Source organism: Alexandromys fortis, unplaced genomic scaffold (genome assembly GCF_014885135.2).
Source record: "Alexandromys fortis isolate MF-2015 unplaced genomic scaffold, M_Fortis_MF-2015_v1.1 scaffold_13, whole genome shotgun sequence".
Lineage (NCBI taxonomy): Eukaryota > Metazoa > Chordata > Mammalia > Rodentia > Cricetidae > Alexandromys > Alexandromys fortis.
The window spans coordinates 11,456,053-11,473,089 of NW_026067908.1; the positions used below are offsets into that span (position 1 = coordinate 11,456,053).

General features: G+C 47.3%; 1 long non-coding RNA gene across 1 annotated transcript; it reads left to right on the forward strand.

Annotated features, from left to right (window-relative positions):
- The first annotated feature begins 1,371 nt into the window (after window positions 1-1,371).
- LOC126498019 (uncharacterized) lies at window positions 1,372-16,718 on the forward strand. The gene is made up of 3 exons (XR_007590747.1): window positions 1,372-1,574; window positions 2,078-2,202; window positions 16,582-16,718. It is a non-coding gene; the product is annotated as an uncharacterized lncRNA (long non-coding RNA).
- Window positions 16,719-17,037: the final 319 nt, after the last annotated feature.

Genomic DNA, 17,037 nt, shown 5'->3' on the forward strand with positions numbered 1-17,037 from the left:
GCATGCCTGGGGTCCAAAGACGTTGGAAGAAGGCATTGGATCTCCTGGAGCTGGGGTCACGGTTGGTTGGGAGCCACCATGTAGGTACTGGGACACAAACCCAGGTCTTCTGGAAGAGCAACAGCTGCTCTGAAACACAGAGCCGCCTGCCTAGCCCCTTGTATGACATCTTATTTTTATAAATAAAGAGAGCTGGCTATGTGAAACACACCTGTGATCCCAGAACTTGGGAGGAGAAGGCAAGAGAGCCAGAGATCAAGGTCATTCTTGACTGCACAGAGTTAGAAGCTATCCTGGAGGACTTGAACACAAAAGAACAAACAAACAAACAAGTAAACAGAGATCTAGGACACGCCATCTAGAACGTTCTTCTGGGATGATACGTGATTGGTTTGATCATTTTTGATTTTTTTTCCTCACTCCTATAAAGAGTGTGGCTGACTTTCCCTGGACTTCCTTGTCATTCATTTCCAAGTGCTCTGTAGTAAATATTGACTTAAAATAGCAGCTACGCTCCCTCGTTCTCAACCCGGCTTCCCACTCCTCTGTCAAGCTAGAAGCCAGGAGATATAGCTGTCCTTTGCAGCGGTAGGACTTACATACAGGGAGAAAGTGTGTCCCAAAGAAAATTCAAGTGTCCCATTACTCTTAGACTCTGCCCTTATCCAATAGTAGGTTTCTCTTACTTTCTGGATAGTATTCAAGTTGTCTTTTTAAGGTGTGGGAGACATATATAACGTAAGCTGCCTAGGTTAGTCAGTCTTTAGGTCCTGCTCTTTGGTGTCATTAAATACTTCTGCATGGACTCAAGCCCCCACCAGCGTCTGCTTCCCCACTCCTTAGCTTCTCCCAGTGAAATTCTGGATTCGGTAATTAACAATTCTTTACTAATCTCCGATTGCTCCCAAGCTACTGGTAACCACGATTCTGTTTTCTATTCCGGTGAAATTGGCTACTCTAGATATCTCATAGGTATAATCACGTAGCGTTTGTATAGTAATGGCTGCATGATCTCCTTTCAGAATGTCTTTAAGGTTCATCTATGTCATCACTGGTATGAGACTTCCCTGCCTTTATAAGGCCAAATTGTGTGCTCCTATTCCTATGCAAATGGATAGTCTAATACTGCTACAAACATCCACTTACAAATAAAAATTTAATCCCCTGCTTTTCCATTCATTTGAGTTCATACCAGAAGTGGAACTGTCAATCATGTGCCGATTTACATTTACTTTTGGGGGACCTGTTTTTCATATAGTTGCGCAGTTACATAACAATCGGGGTTCCTCAGAAGCAGAAACGGGCAGTCGAGCCGGCTCTGTTTACCCATAGTGCCTTGCGAAAGCGCCATCCTTTACTGAGTCACTGCCACGCGGCAAGTATCTGGGACCACACTAAAAGCACCCTGCCTTCCTCACATTACAAATGAGAAAGCTGAAGTTTCAGGGTGGGTCAAAGTACTGTAAAGAGTCCTAGAAACTCAAATTGTCTAACTGGACCAGGCCGAGGGCGCGTTGTCAGTTCCGGAATCGGAGCAGAGGAAGACAGCTGCGGAGATCAAATCGGGAAAACAGGTGAGGAAAAGCGGGCAGCCAACATGGAGGACGGGGTTCTTGCATCAGATGTGACCTACACGGTCCAAGAAAAGCCACTGCCTTGAGATGAGAGCCCTCTTGAACACACACTGAGCGAGTGCAGCTGATGGGAGCGCCGTGGGTTGGTGAAGCTGGCTGGGCTTTTACGTGGTCCTCTGACCGAACATTTTCATTCTTATTCACTACAATTGGTGTCTGTGGGTCCTCTTCTGGAAGCCAGCTTTTCCTTCTGCTAGAGGAAAGAGAGACTGGAAACTCACATACCCCCCAACTCCCCTGATATTTTACTGTTAGAATGCCAAGCCTTTCAGGGATGCCTGATTAGTTTTGCAGAGGGCTCCACCTTTCCATGTCTTGCATTTAACATGCCCTCCCTGGAACACAAGCTCCCCTGGCAGACATCACAGATCACAACGTGAGTTATGAGGCCCCGCTGAAAAGCAGAGAGTGTAACTGTGTCACGGTCCATTCCCAACCCACAGGCGGGGTCTCCAAGGAGGCAAGCGAAAAATGTCCCTTGTGGAATTTAACATAATACGCTGTCAAAATTTTTGCCTTGAAGAGCTGACAACGACTAAAGGAACATTGAAGCCTCAGAGGAAAAGAAGTAAGTAACAGACAGACAGCTCCCCAGCAAGCTTCTGACAGAACCCTGGGGCTGCTGAGTTATTATCATGAGGATGGTGGTGGTGGGATGGAGGGAGGTTGGGGATGGAGGAGGAGGGGACAGCAATGATCACACCCAGATTCTGAGAAGATTGTGCGGCTGATATAACAGACAGGTAGATGGAAAGCCAACTCTCATGCGTGGCAACATTGTTACTCACAGTATAAAATGGTACCCAGGAGATGCTAATCAGCTGTGGAGGGCCAGAGATGTTTGTTCAGTTTGGGAATGAAAACCTCAAATTGAGCATGTGTGATACCCTGCTGACAAAACTGATTTCAGTATAGCACTGACAATACTTGAACCTTTTCCCCCCATATATTTATGTTTTGTGTTTTTAGATACACTTGTACCATGGCATATGTGGAGGTCAGAGGATAACTTTATTATCTTTTTCTCTTTTTCTATTATGTGGGTTCTAAGGATCTAACTCAGCCATCAGGGTTGGCCACAAGTCCCTTTAGCTACTCAGCCATCGCTATGACTCCAGACTATGTATTAAAGAGCGAGTACTAAGGGGTGGATGGGTTAATACTGGATTCCACAGCATAGTATATACTGCTACAAGATGATAGCTACTTGTCTTCCTGGAAGGTTGTAAATTTCGGGATGTAGAGCTAAGCTTTCTTCATTTTTGTACTTCAGGGCCTTGCAAATAATAAATACTAAATAAAACACCTTTATTTATTCAATATGTTCTTTAAAGGCCTCCTCTATACTAGATACTAGCACAGAGATGAAAAAGACAAATATTTGTCTTGGAGAAGCTCTGAGCTGAGTGTCTTAGTTTGCGTTACTATTGCTGTGATGAAACACCATGACCAAAAGCAAGTTGGAGAGGAAAAGGTTTATTTGGCTTACCCTTCCATATCCATAGTCCATCAAGGAAGGGCATCAGGACTCCTTCAGAGAGTGCAGGAACCTGGAGGCAGGGGCTGATGCAGAGGCCATAGAGGGGTGCTTCTTCTTGGCTTGCTCTCCCTGGCTTGCTCAGTCAACTTGCATATAGAACCCAGGACCAGCAGCCCAGGGATAGAACCACTCAAAATGGACTGGGCCCTCCCCAGTCAATCACTGACTTAAAACGTGCTCTACAGGTTTGTCTGCAGCCCAGTCTTGTTTTTCTCAGTTGGGATTCTCTCCTCTCAGATGACTCTAGTATGTGTAAATTGACCTAAAATTAGCCCGCACACTGAGTTGTTTTGAGATAGGGGTTTCACTATATAGTTCTGACTGTCCTGGAGCTCACTGTGTAGACTAGGCTGGCCTCTAATGCATAGAGATCTGTCTGCCTCTGTCTTCGAGGGCTTGGTTTAAAAAGATGTGCACCACCATGCCTGGCTCTGACAAGCAGCTTTTATAAGCCTGTAGTAAAAATACATTTTAGCCATAAATGCTACAATAGACAGCTGCTTCTTCTGAGTTCAGGGACACACAGGGCTTAGTTTATAAGCTGTCCTGTTTGGATGGAGCAGGCAAAGTTCGGATCTGTGTTTTCCCAGAGACAAACCAAGTCAGAAACCCCACTGTGATTGCATTCTCCCAGAAATAATTCCAGGAAGAAAGGCCAGGGAAGCAGAAGCCCTGGCAGACTAGATGCATAGGACAGGCCTGTCTGGAGTGCTCAGATCTTCCCACATGCGGCGGGGTGGGGGTGGGGGTGGGTGGGTGGCTGGCTGCTCAGCCATCCCTGGCTCCAGGTAGAGACTGCCTTTGAAAACTCTGGCTCTTGCCTTTCCTGTAGCTTTCAAAGTAGAAGACCTCTCTCTCTAACAATAGAACCAGAAGGAAGACATTCCAAAGCACGAGAGAAAGGCACTGAAGGAGATGGTATTACAATGGGCAGAGAAGGACGCACGGAGAAGAAGAGGAAGGGAGGGTAGGGAGAATGAGGGAAGGAGAGGGATCCCCGAGTTAGGGGTCTCCAGTGAGCTATTGTCCCATCAGCTCAGCTGGAAGGCTATCTATGATTGTCTTTTTCATGGGCAACAAAGCCATTCGTTTTATAAATATTTATAAAGTATTTTCTCTGCAGGGCGATGTGGGAGGCCTTGAGATCCTGCTAAGGTCCTGCTGGGGAAACTGAGGCTAGGGAGTCAGGGCTTGTGGTCAAGTCCAGCTAGCCAGCAATCTGGCCGTGGGATCCTGGCAGAGAATGGGGTCTGTCTTTCCTGCCAGCTGAGATGCCCTCAGGAGACCTGACACAGGGTGCAACGAATCTACTTACATCTCTGGCTTGCAAGGAGCCGTGAAGTCTCCTGCTTGTGAAACTGTAGCTACCAAACAGATTTATGACCTACTGAGGCCTGGCTTTCAAAGATCCCTGGAGAGGCATGTGGAAAGGAAGGGAAGGTTGAGTAGATTCTGTGAGATTCTACTTATTTATCTATTTATTATTTAAAAAAAAATGTTTGGGGCTTGGAGGGGTGGGGTTAGTAGCCCCAAGGAACTCATGGCTCTCCTGCCTTTTGTATGGAGGAAGAAAGAGGGTGCCCTGAGAGGGGAGAGCTGGGAGACATTAGCCTAGAGGCGTCTTTGAGAGCTGAGCTCTAAGGGACAAGATTGCGCAGGCGTGTGCTGCAGGGGGGCACTGGAAGTGAGCAGACCTGAGGATAGTGAAGTGGCTACAGCGGTGTTCGTGAAGAATTAGGGTCCTGTGACTAGGACAGCGGTGGAGTCTGAGACGGTTGTGCCTGTGAGTCTCATGCCTGATGCTCACTTTGGGACATCATTTCAAAAACCTTTATTTCACTAAAGGGAGCTAACAAGGTCTGTAGACCAGGGATGCTGGGTGCAGTTGTTTTAAACACCTCTGAAGTGGTTTCATTTTGTTCACCGAATTCCAAACCTAAAATCACATCATTGTTCTCCTGCTTCAAACCCCAACTCCTCCTGACACATTTGAAATGAACAAATGTTAAAAAGGTGGACAACCCCCACTCTGAGGGGGTAATAGTTCAGTGGGAGAGAACCTGTTTGCACATAAAGCCCTTGTTCAAGCCGTTGCCCATGGTCCCCACTCCGACAAAGCTGAGCAAAACATTGATCCTTCCAACATGTGTGCCCTTTCATCACGTCTTCCTCAGGATAACCTGGGTCTTGCTTTGTGTCTTCAGAGGTCAGTTTGGGCAGCCCTTTGCTTCCCCTGCCCCACGTTTCTCTTGGATTTCAGTCTTGCCCTGAGCAGCCTCTACTTAGTTACTTCACTAGATAGATACTCATGTAACTTGTGATTGTTAGTGTCCAGTCAAAACTGTCCTTAGTGTTCTTAGAGCAGCAGTAGGAGATGAAATTTTTTGTTTATTTACTTTTGGTTTTTTTGTTTTGTTTTGTTTTGTTTTGAAACAGAGTTTCTCCGTGTAGTTCTTGGCTGTCCTTGAAACCCTCTCTGTAGACCAGGCTGGCCTCAAGATCACTGGAGACCTGTCTGCCTCTGCCTCCCAAGTGCTGGAATTAAAGGTGTATGCACCGCCACCTGACAAGAAATTATTTTTTTAATAACTGTCTAGCAGATGGGATGTTTTCAAATGAAGTCTACATATAGAGAGAGGGCTGAGTGACTTCATAGTTCCAAAAGACTCTCTTAGAACTATTTTAAGTGTGTGACATATGTGTGTGTGCACACATACAGAAGACAAAGTGTGACATCAGCTCTCCTCTTCTTTCTCTTCCTCCACCTTATGCTCTTGTGGTGACAGGTCTCTTGTTGAACGTGGTCCTCAACCAGGGTGGTAAACAGTGATTTTCCTGTCTCTAATTACTTGTCAGCACGGTCAAGCCTGCCTTTTTTGGACACAGATTCTTGGAATTCAGGTTGTCATGCTTGCATAGCAAGTGTCCTTCCCCACGATGCCATCTCCCTAGCAACCTGTCACACAGCAATCTTAAAACAAGAAAAATGAGCTTGAATGAAGGAGAGTACTCGGCTTTCAAATTCTCACAAACCTCTGAGCACAGAGAGATGCTTCTGACTGTGTGGTGGGGGAGGGGAGGTCTCTGCTCTCCTCCTGAGCAGCAAAGCTCCACAGCCTCCCAGCCTAGAGTTCTGTCCCTGCCAGATTCTGGCCTGTACCCAGCCCTGTCACTCTCTGTGAAGCAGCGCCATTTGGAGGTTGCCTTCACTTCCCACACCTCAAAGCACCGTGCATCCTGGAGGCTAGGCAGCTGACCTAGTCTCACTAGGTCAGAACCAGTGTGTCTGAAGACTCACGAGGTCTCTGTGGACTGTGTTAGGGAAGAATGAAATTTTGTCATTTGTGGAAAATGGTGGAGCTGGGATCGTTTTGTTAAGTGAAGGAAGCCCGTCTCAGAAAGACAGACTTTGCATTCTTCCTCTTTTTCTTTTTTTTAAGAATATTTATTTATTTATTATGTATACAGAGCATTCCTTCCATGTATGCCTGCAGGCCAGAAGAGGGCACCAGACCCCATTACAGATGGTTGTGAGCCACAATATGGTTGCTGGGAATTGAACTCAGGACCTTTGGAAGAGCAGGCAATGCTCTTAACCTCTGAGCCATCTCACCAGCCCCCTCTTTTTCTTTTTGTTTGCTTTTGGTTTTGGAGACAAGTTTTTCTCTGTGTAGCCCTGGAGGTCCTGAAACTCACTCTGTAGACCACGCTAGACTCCAACTCAGTGATCTACCTGCTTCTGCCTCTGCCCCCGGAGTGCTGGGATCAGAGGTGTGCACCACCACACACAACTGCCTCCTTCCTCTTCAATGTAGATTCTGGTTTAAGAACCAAGAGCGTGAATGTAAAGGGAGGTTATTTGGGAAGTAGGTCACCAGTGGGAAAGGATGATGTGAGGTTGCTGAAAGAATATCATGCACATGCATACAAATGCCACAACCAGACACATTCTTTTGTTAGTTAGGGCTCATGGTGCACACCTGAAATCCTGGCTTCCCGGAAGACTGAGACAAGAGAACCACAAATTCAGGGCCAGTCTTGGCAACGTGTGAGATCCACTGTCAGAATCAAAAGTGAAAAGGGTTAGGGTTACAGCCCAGTGGCATAGTGCTTGTTTGGCACGCTGGTAGCTCTGGGTTTAATCTTCAGCATGGCAACAACCCAAACCAAACCAAAATGAAATGACACCTGGCCTTTGACTTTGCATAATTACCATACCCTAGTGAAATATCTAAAAGAAAAAGAAACATTCCGAGAGTCCTAAGAGTAGGCCTTTGGTTCACAGGGAACCTTTAGCCACAGGTCTCAAGGAAGAACTAGGTAATCCCTTATGGCCCCATTGCCTTGCTTGCTGCTCACGCAGGGACCAGTCACTCCCTTGTGATTTAGCTTCTTTTTCTCAACAAGAGTAGGGTGGGAGAATGCCACTCTCAGGGAGTTAAGCAGATTAAAGATTAGTGAACAGAAAGCCTTTGGGACTTCGCAGCACTAAATGACTGGTAACCGCTAGTAATTGAGTCCAGTGAATTCATAACTATTTCTTGGTTTCTTTTTTTTCTTTTTTTCCTTTGGTTAGCAAATGCCCCTTTTCAACAAAGCTGAGCACAAAGCTCTCCAGGCCAAGCAGAGATGGCACCTGCACTGAGGAGAAGGTGGCGTGGATCTTGCCACCTCCTGCAGGCCACGCTCCCCACAACCCCCAGTCACATTGAGCCCCTGGGGTGTTTTTTAGACCATATCACCAACTGGTTTGTAATTCTGTTTTATTGTCTGAGGTGAGGTGGTAAGAAATTCATAACTATTTCTTGGTTTCTTTTTTTTCTTTGGAACATTCTCCAGAATGTTCTTTGAGAATCCCAAAGATAGGATGTGTCAACTTGCTTTTCCATGATGGGTAACTATTCTGGGCCTTTGGAAATCCTATACAGCACCATACTTTTGGGAAGAAGTTAAAGCCAGTGCTATGTAGCACCTAACGGCTGCGTGTCTCCCCACCCCCAGCCATAGGGTCCCCCCACCCCCAGCCATGTTTTACACCCTGGGTCGGACTGTTTCCCTGGGGGCTCCCTCCTTTGGTTGCTCATAAAGCAACATCACCAGCCCCAGCCAGGGAAGAGACCTTCTCTGGAAATAGGTCACCCGCTGCTCCTCTGAGCAGGAAAGGGTGTGCTCCAGTTGTTCACGGCCTGGCCTTGGGCACTGCACCTCTGAGGGCAGGCCTAGCCTCAGTCCGTCTTTCCTGTCTTTTATCTCAGGGCCGAAATGCTTTGGTTCAGAGGCAGGGACAGAAGTTTTCACACTTCATCTTTTTCTCCCTGTCACTGTCAGCCCTCCCTCTCCCCCTTTCCTTTTCATTTATTAAAGGTTTTTCTGACAGGTGGATGGAGCGCCACAGCCTTCAAAGCTCCTATTCCCTCTCTGGGGCCTCATTTCTCTCCCTTCCGCATGAAATGACGGAGTGGCACGGAAAGTCACTGCCACGTGTGCAGAGGGAAAATGCACAACCCCCAGCCTGCTCCTTCCTCAGACTGCCCCACACCTCACCCCTAGGGCAAAGGGAATGCCCCGCTCCCAAACCAACATGCACTAGTTTCGCTATGACTCTTATCAGGCTAGAACTCTTCCCGCTGGGACATACATTGCACATGAATAGGTCCTATGCGGCCCTGAGTCTTGCTTGCGTGCTACATCACTGAGATAGGTTTCTTCTCTGACAGTGGGAAATCAACAGGCTGCCTTCTCAATGCGTTTTCATTTTAAACATTACTTCCACAGTAATCCTAAGTTTAAAAGTTGTTTGACAAAGAGAGCAAACCCTTTATCCCTGAAAAGTTTTTATTTCTTCTATGTGTGTTGGTCTCTCAGTTACAACAAGGGAATTTATTGACTCTTCAAATGAAAAATGGAAGGGAAATATACTTGAGGTGTTTTTAGATGCAGGAGCATAAACCACAGCAGGACAGCTTTGTGTTGCTGTGTGTGTTGTAATCTGCTGGCTTGGTCTGTCACATGGGTACCCTATCCTTTTAAGAGACAAGCTCCACCCACTTCCAACCTCCCCACTTCTGCCTAGGCCAGCCGAGCTTGCACCTCCTCTATAGCTCCCTCTATCTCTCCCTCTTTCTCTCCTCCTCCCTCCCTTCCCCCTCCCTCTCTCCCCGACTCCTTTCCTCCCTTTCTCTTTGTCTGCCCTTCTTCTGGAGAAGCAGCTTCTCCCTCTCTCTATCCCTCTCTCCACTTCTCCCCTTTCCCCTTCATAACCCACTAAATAAACTCTATACCCACACTCTCTCTGCATGACGTATCTGTCTATCTGTCTCCTGCTGAGGCCTCAGGTGATCCCTTGTGGGACCAGTCCCCCACCGCCTTATCTTTACAAATGATAACAATGTGTCTTATATCTAGTTCCTATGCTGGCTCTATTCTCTATTGAGTCGTCTCCCCCCCCCCCCCACCGGCTCCCCTGGGAGGAGCCTCCCTTTTATCCCCAGAGTTCCACAACCACATCCTTAGCAAGAATTCTCAAGGCTGATGTTTGTTGTCAATGGCCAGTCCTTGACTTGGCATTGTAGCAGCGGTGCATGTAACTCACTAATCATGTGTCTTGATCATCAGTGTTCTCTTGCTGTGAAGAGACACCATGATCACAGCAAGTCTTATATAAGACAGCATTTAACTGGAGCTTGCTTACAGCTTCAGAGGTTTATCTCATTATGATCATTGTGGGAAGCATGGTGGCATACAGGCAGACGTGGTGGTGGTAGCTGAGAGTTCTACATCTGCATCTGAAGGCAGCAGGTAGAGAGAGACTCAGGGCTTAGAACAAAACCCTCAAAGTTCACCCCCAGTGACACACTTCCTCCAACGAGGCCACACCTCTTAATCCTTTCAAATAGTGCCACTCCCTGGTGACGAAGTATTCAAATCTATGAGCCTATGGGGGTCATTCTCATTCAAACCACCTCATCATGTTTGGGTGATAGACCCATCTCTACAAGGCCTGGGTTGTAGAGAGAAGTGTCTCTAATGAAAGAATGGGAGGCTGCTCCTGGAGAATTGGGCACAGGACACAGGAATGTTAAACCCTTTATGTAGGCTCAGGATCTGCCGGAGAAGCACACTGCTATGCTGGAGATCCAGAGTGTGCTGTCGAATGGAACATTTCTCTCTCTTCCAGTATAGAAGAGGCTGCAGAGAACAAGACAATGGAGGAAGTGTGTGAAGGTTCCCCGGGGTCAGGGAGTTAGGAGGATGGAAGGACAATGCCAAGAGTGCTTAGGCCATGTGTCAAGATTAGAATGATTCTGCCTCTGCCGTCTGTTTTCTTTTAGTGGATGGGGCAGGCTGAAGGGTGCCCAGAGACTGAAGGGTGCTAACTCTTGTAGCATATTTTCCCAAGGTGAGCATGTATGTGCAGACTAGGGCTCTGAGAAGCTGTGTCCACCCATTTCTATCCTTCAGGAGACTTGAAAAGATTGGGCGGCTCCCACTTCCAGAATATTCCAGGGTTCAAGACTTTCAGTACAGGTTTTGGTTACTTCCTCGGAAACTATCGCATTTACTTCCTCTTTAATAATGCAATTCTGTTGAAGTTTGAGTTGTGCAGGCGAGGCAGATTAGCTGAGATGTCGAGCAAGTCACAATTCACTGGATCCTGGGGCAGGTGGCTGTGCTGATGATGAGAGACACTATCATCTCTGGAAATCCCCATTCTGCATGATCCATTCCACTCATATCACTAGTTTACAAATAGAGAAACTGAGGCATAGAGAGATCAATGGCTTTCCTAGCATTAGAGATTTGGGATTTGGAATTTGAATGCAATCTGGCTACCTCCAAAGCCCAGGCTCTCAATTGTCAATTTGTCCTGCAGAACCAATCGTGTAGGCTAGACCTGTCCAAAGGCATGTGAGACACACCATATGTAGCTCCACCTCACGCTGAGCACAGGAGTTTCTGATGGAAAGCTGTCTTCCAGCCTCCCTACTTGGATCCCTCTAGTGAGGGAGGACTCACTACCTCCTAAAGAAAGCGTTTGGAGTGTTGCTGCATGGGAAAGATGAAATAGCTTGTCCCTCCTTTACTGTGCTCAGTCTACCCTCTACCGTGGAGTCCATCTTGTGACCGTGACAGTGGCTCTGCCTTGGGCAAGTGTGATGATATGCCTGTCCCTGTGCTAGGACTCTGATTAGTCCTCATAACACGTTTCTCTCACCAGCACATATTCCTGATGTATGCAAAGAAGGGACCCAGAGAGGAGGAGTAATTTACTCAAAAGGACACTAAAGGGACCTGAATTAGAATTCTGGTGTGGCTTAGAAATCACTCCGGTCATCAGCAACATGTTCCAGCACAAAGTCCGGTGGAGCGCTTCAGCATTGTGACTGAGCTTGTCCCCGCCCTGTATCGGTGCTTCTATTTGAACCTGGGGCCTTGCACTTTTAAGGCAAACACTGCCACCTATATATACATCCAGCTCTTTTGGCAAATTAACCTTACCTATTGAGGTGCTGTGGAGGTCATAGGTCTGGACCCAGAACTCATGCCAAATAGGATGAGATCATAACCAAGAGCTTGCCGGGAGCTCCTGTCTACAAAGCATCACTGATGAGTAAGGCCATGGTTCCAGGCCCAGCCAGGCTCCAACCTCACAAAGAGTAACTGGCTGCTTTCTCTCTGGTTCTCATGGACTGATCATGAAGTCCTTTCTTCAGTTTCTCCCTAGGTCTTTTGTCCCACACTACTGCCTTTGTGGGAGAAGGTACCTTGTGGAGCAGGCTTTTGGCTCCAGTTCTGAACCAGAGCGATCCTCTGGGTGGGAACGGCCTGGGGCTTTGGGGAGGAGAGCTGGCAGAAGGCTGCATTTGAAGATAGTTATCATCTACTTTTCAATAATACAATAGTGTGCTCTCTAAACAAAAAGCCAGTGAAACCTTCCCTGGTGCCCTGAAGCAGCGTGAGTCACTCACTCAGTATTCTGTGCACACACATGCATGCACATACGCCTATCTGCCTATCTTGACTCCGAGGCAGCATTGTATTCTAATTGTGTCTACACATCATTCCTTTCTCTGGAATGCTGGCTTCCAGGACCACTGGGTCTGACATTAGGGATTTTCCCATCTGGAGCAGTATTTATCACACACCAACAGCACGCAACCACTTCAGTTTTTAATCTCCTTTCCCTAAAACGCAAGCTCCTTAAGGGGCAAGGTTTGATCTCAGCACCCAGGACAGTGCCCCGTGAAGAGTAAGTGTTAGGATGGTGGATTGTCCCTGAGATGGGACTGGGCAGGGGAGGAACAGAACCGCAGGGAAAGGGGTGGCTTCCTAAGTGACCTTGGCAGAAGACGGTAAACCATACTGGCTTAGAGACAGGACCTTGGTGCACAGCCCAGGCTGACCTTGAACTCCTGACCCCACTGCTTCGGCTTACTGAGTACTGGGATGCTACCTGTCTGCTGCTCCTACTGTCCGGGTCTTATCATGGACTTGGTGTGGCTTTCTTGAGGAATAAGGTTCTAAGCTATGTGGCCTGTGAACTTGCAGTCCTCCTGCTTCTGGCCCCAAGGGCTAGGATTACAGACGCATGCACACACCACCACATCTTGTTTAATGACCCACTTGTTGAGCCAACGCATAGTCAAGCGATATTGCGAAACAAAATTCCCGCTTTTATTTTCTCTACTGGAGAGTGAACCCAGGCATCACACATACCAGGAAAGTACTCTACCACCGGGCCTCATCCGGGATCCTTCAGAAAATAATTGCATTCAGTATACTAATATGCTAAAAGGAAGCCTTCCTATTTCCCCACCCCGTGGGGTGTCCCTTGTGAATCAAAAAGGTCAAGGACACCCCACATCCTTAGGAGAGGGCTAGGTCCCCTGTGCCTGACTTGCCAAGAAGAGCTCCAGGCAATCAACAGACCACCCCCCCCCTCCACCGGCCACTAGCCTGGAGAAGATCAGGTAGAAGAGAGGAGAGACTGGAGAGTCCTAACTGTGCTGACTTCCACCTTTCCCGACTCCTGGTCATCTTGGTCTTCATCAAGAGAACTTGGTGTGAACTCCCAGGAATTTGCAGGACCCATTTTTCTCCCTGGGGTCCTCCTAGAACAGGCTCCTTTTTCTATGGTCCTATATCTTTTATTTAAGAAGTGCTATCCTTGGCTTTTCATAACTACAATGCCCTTTCTGTATTTTCTTCTGCTACACCCAGAAGCTAAGGAGAAAAACAGGATTCAACAGAGAGTCGGATCACCCTATGGCTCATTGCAGGCCACAGTATTGTCCCACCGAAACTTCAGAAAGCTTCTTTTATCAGGAAATCTCTGAGGGACCCATCAAAGTTCCTCAGAGAAGGGCGAGCCAGGGCTGGCTAGATGTCAATGTAGGTAAAGGTGCTTTTTGCCAAGCTTGACAATATTAACTCGTTCCCTGGGACTCACATCCAGAAGGAGAGAACTGTCTACGAGCTGTCGTCTAACCTCCATGTATCTATTGTGAAATGGACGCCCGAGAGTGTCGCTGTGTGCTATTTTCATAGAGACCTAGAGCACAGGCACACAGAGACTCAGACCCATACAGAAACCCAGATACACAGAGAGACACAGAAACACACAGAGACCCAACACACACATACAGATACACACACACACACACGGAGACCCAGAGACCCAGACACACACAGACACACATACAGCGACAGAGATACAGACACATACAGAAACACAGAGAGACGCAGAAACACACAGAGATCCAGACACACACATACAGATACACATACACAGAGACACATAGACATGCATACACACAGACATACACACACAAGGAGATCCAGAGACACAGACACACGCAGAAACACAGGCATACACAAAGACACACACAGAGACACAGACACACAGAGAAATGCATGCATACACACAGACACACACACAGAGACAGACAGACAGACACAGACACATGCGTGTGTGTGTACACACTCAGTGTAATACAAGGAAGAGCCAACAGTTATACCTCTTCCATATTAGGAAAACACAAAGCCAGTGCATCACAAGACCAAGTAACTTTGTCCCTGGTTCTTATGTCCCTTCTCTCTTGCTGGTCTGTGCAAGCAACAAAGTGGCAGCCAACTAAAGGGAGAAATAAAACAGGGAAAGAGAGGAGAAGCAACTGTACCACCCTCTCCTTTCGGAGGTGTCCGTGAGAGGGCAGAGGTGGAAGTGTGAGGTTTGTGTGGATGCATTTTGATTATATATTTGAACTTCATATCATCTCAGAAAGACCAGAAAGCTATGAAATACGGCTTCAGTTTCATCCATCCATTTGACTATGGCCTCTCGAGCTGGTTGTCCTTTGCACCCTGAGAGCAATTTGCCATCTTATTGGAATGCCTGCATCCTATTTAGCCTTCAAGAGTTATAGCTCAGGAGCTGTTTCTTTCATGATGACGTCCTTGTTTCTGTCCCAATGAGGAAATTCCCTGCCATCTCAGTTATTACATCCTCCCTCAGCTAGACAACTGGTTTGGCTGTCCCTAACGTCTTTTCTCCTTCGTTTAAGACAACAGTGGTACTGGATGTGTTCCCTGACCGGCAGCTAGGAGCTCATGGCCAGACCCGATTATACCTCACTTGGCTGTGTTTAGGGGACTGAATAAATAGCAATACCATGCCACTGTACGTTCACTCCCAGCTCTTCCACACTCTTTCCCCTTCCTGCTAGTAGAAGCACAGGCATGCTGCTCAACCTCACGAACAAAGATGAAGACAGTGCCACCAGGGTCTAAGGCTACCAGAATGAAAGGAGCCCAGCCACGTCCCTGAATGTGTGGAGCGAAAGGGCCCACCTCTCTTCTTGGAATTTAGTGCATAAGATAGGAGCATACTTCTTTGTTTCCTAAGCCACTGTCTGATGGGCTCTCAGAGGCATTTCAGGTTTTGCTATAATGAATTCAACATATTGTCGTAAGCTGTAAGTATCCGTCTCCGTGTTTGCCTTTCCCAGTGTGGTGGTTTGATTAAGAATGGTCCCCCATAGTCTCTTATATTTGAATGCTTTGGAAGTAGCCCTGCTTGAAAGTATTGGTAAATGTGGCCTTGTTGGAGGAAGTATGTCACTTGGAGTGGACTTTGAGGTTTCAGAAGCCCAAGTCAGGCCCGAGTCTCCCTTCAGATTTGGATATAGAACTCTCAGCTAACACGTCTGCCTGTGTGCCACCACACTCCCCACCATGAGGTTAATGAACGAAACCCGCTGAAACTGTAAGTCCCATTCAAATGCGTTCTTCTACAAGGGTTGTCAAATGTTTCTTCACAGCGTAGAACACCAACTAAGACCTTTTCGAAGGCTAGAAAAATCTACTGAATTTTACTCCCCAGATTTTAGTACAAGTCTTTATGGTAGGTGTCTAATATGTGCCCACAAGGTAAAATAGGACAGGTGAATGAGAAAGTAAAATGAACAATTCCCCACCTCCTACCCCACGCCGTGTCCCGTGCAGTGTGCCAAGGTTTGGAATGCTGTCAGATCTGACCCAGCTCTGTAACGGTGGTCAACTAGCCACCGTGGCCTTGGCTGAATAAAGGATTTTCCTTTCTGCTTTCCCGATCTGACAGATCCCCCTGCTGTCCGTAGGAGAGGGAGCCTGGTTGCACGCAGTCTCTATTCTTAGACAGGCAGGGCTGGGCCAAGTTGATGACAGACAAGCCTGATGAACAGATGACAGAATGTTCGAGACAGAGCAGCTTGTGCCCAGCTGGGAAGGAGAGAGAGAGCAAGTAAAAGGAGAGCTCAGAAAGTCTCTGGATGAGCCCGGAGCTCCGGCTGCAGACAGCCTCTGGAGCTACTTGTGGACTTTGAAACGCAAAATTGTTTTAGGATTTCAAGAAGGAGAGGGTCAGATTTCGATGATGCAGGGTGGCTCCGGTGCAATAGAGAGTGGATGGGATTGGAGGGGGCGAGAGAGACAGCGGGGGTTCCTTGGGGTTTATAGCAGCGTTCCAGGCAAGAGGTGGCGTTGCTTTGGATCAGGGCTGGAGAGAAGGCTGAGAAGATGTTTTGTAAGTAGGGCAAAGCTCCTTGGTCATGTAGTTTTGAAAAACAAGTTTTTGCTTACTAATTGGTTGAATAACATGCAATTGTTTTCTGTGGCAAAAATAAGCAAATGTAGGCAATTGAATATGATTCAACTTAATATTTTCTCTAAGTCTTTGTAGCAGTTATGCTTCCTCAAGGACAAAGTCATTAAGAAAACAACTGTAAATTTTCTTAACAGCTGCAATAGTGTTTGCAGAGCATAAACCACGCGAGGGGGGGGGATCCTGGAGCAGGATGGCTTTATGTATGGTTTGCTTATGGACTTCTCCTATTTGCCTCACCGTTCTCCCCACTACTGTCTCCGCAGCAAGGTAGCTGCTGCCTCAGTTGCAGTCCCTCATGTGTGGAGATGCGGCCAGCATCTTCTGGAGCAGCACGCACCCTTGTTCTTAGTTGGTGGAGAAGGACAGACTTACCAATGGTCAACTGGGAATTTAATTGTAAGTAAGGGAACTTACTTACATGAACTAGGGATTTAAAAGCCCCAACTTCTCTCTGTTTAGGCCAAGCTGGTTCACAGGAGCTTGGACCCTAGGAACTAAAAGATGCCAAGTCCATCCAAACACCAGTCCTACCGTGCCATGTGTGTACACATGTGTGGAATAGCATGGCAGAGACAGCCAACTCTCCAGTATTTATGGGGGCTGAATCACTTTCCCCAAAGTCCCTTCTGACAGAGGAAAGACCTCCAGGAGAACTTTCGAAGTCATTTGTAGAAATGAAGGTGTCTGTTGGGAAAGAGAAAGAACAGAATCCAGCCTTG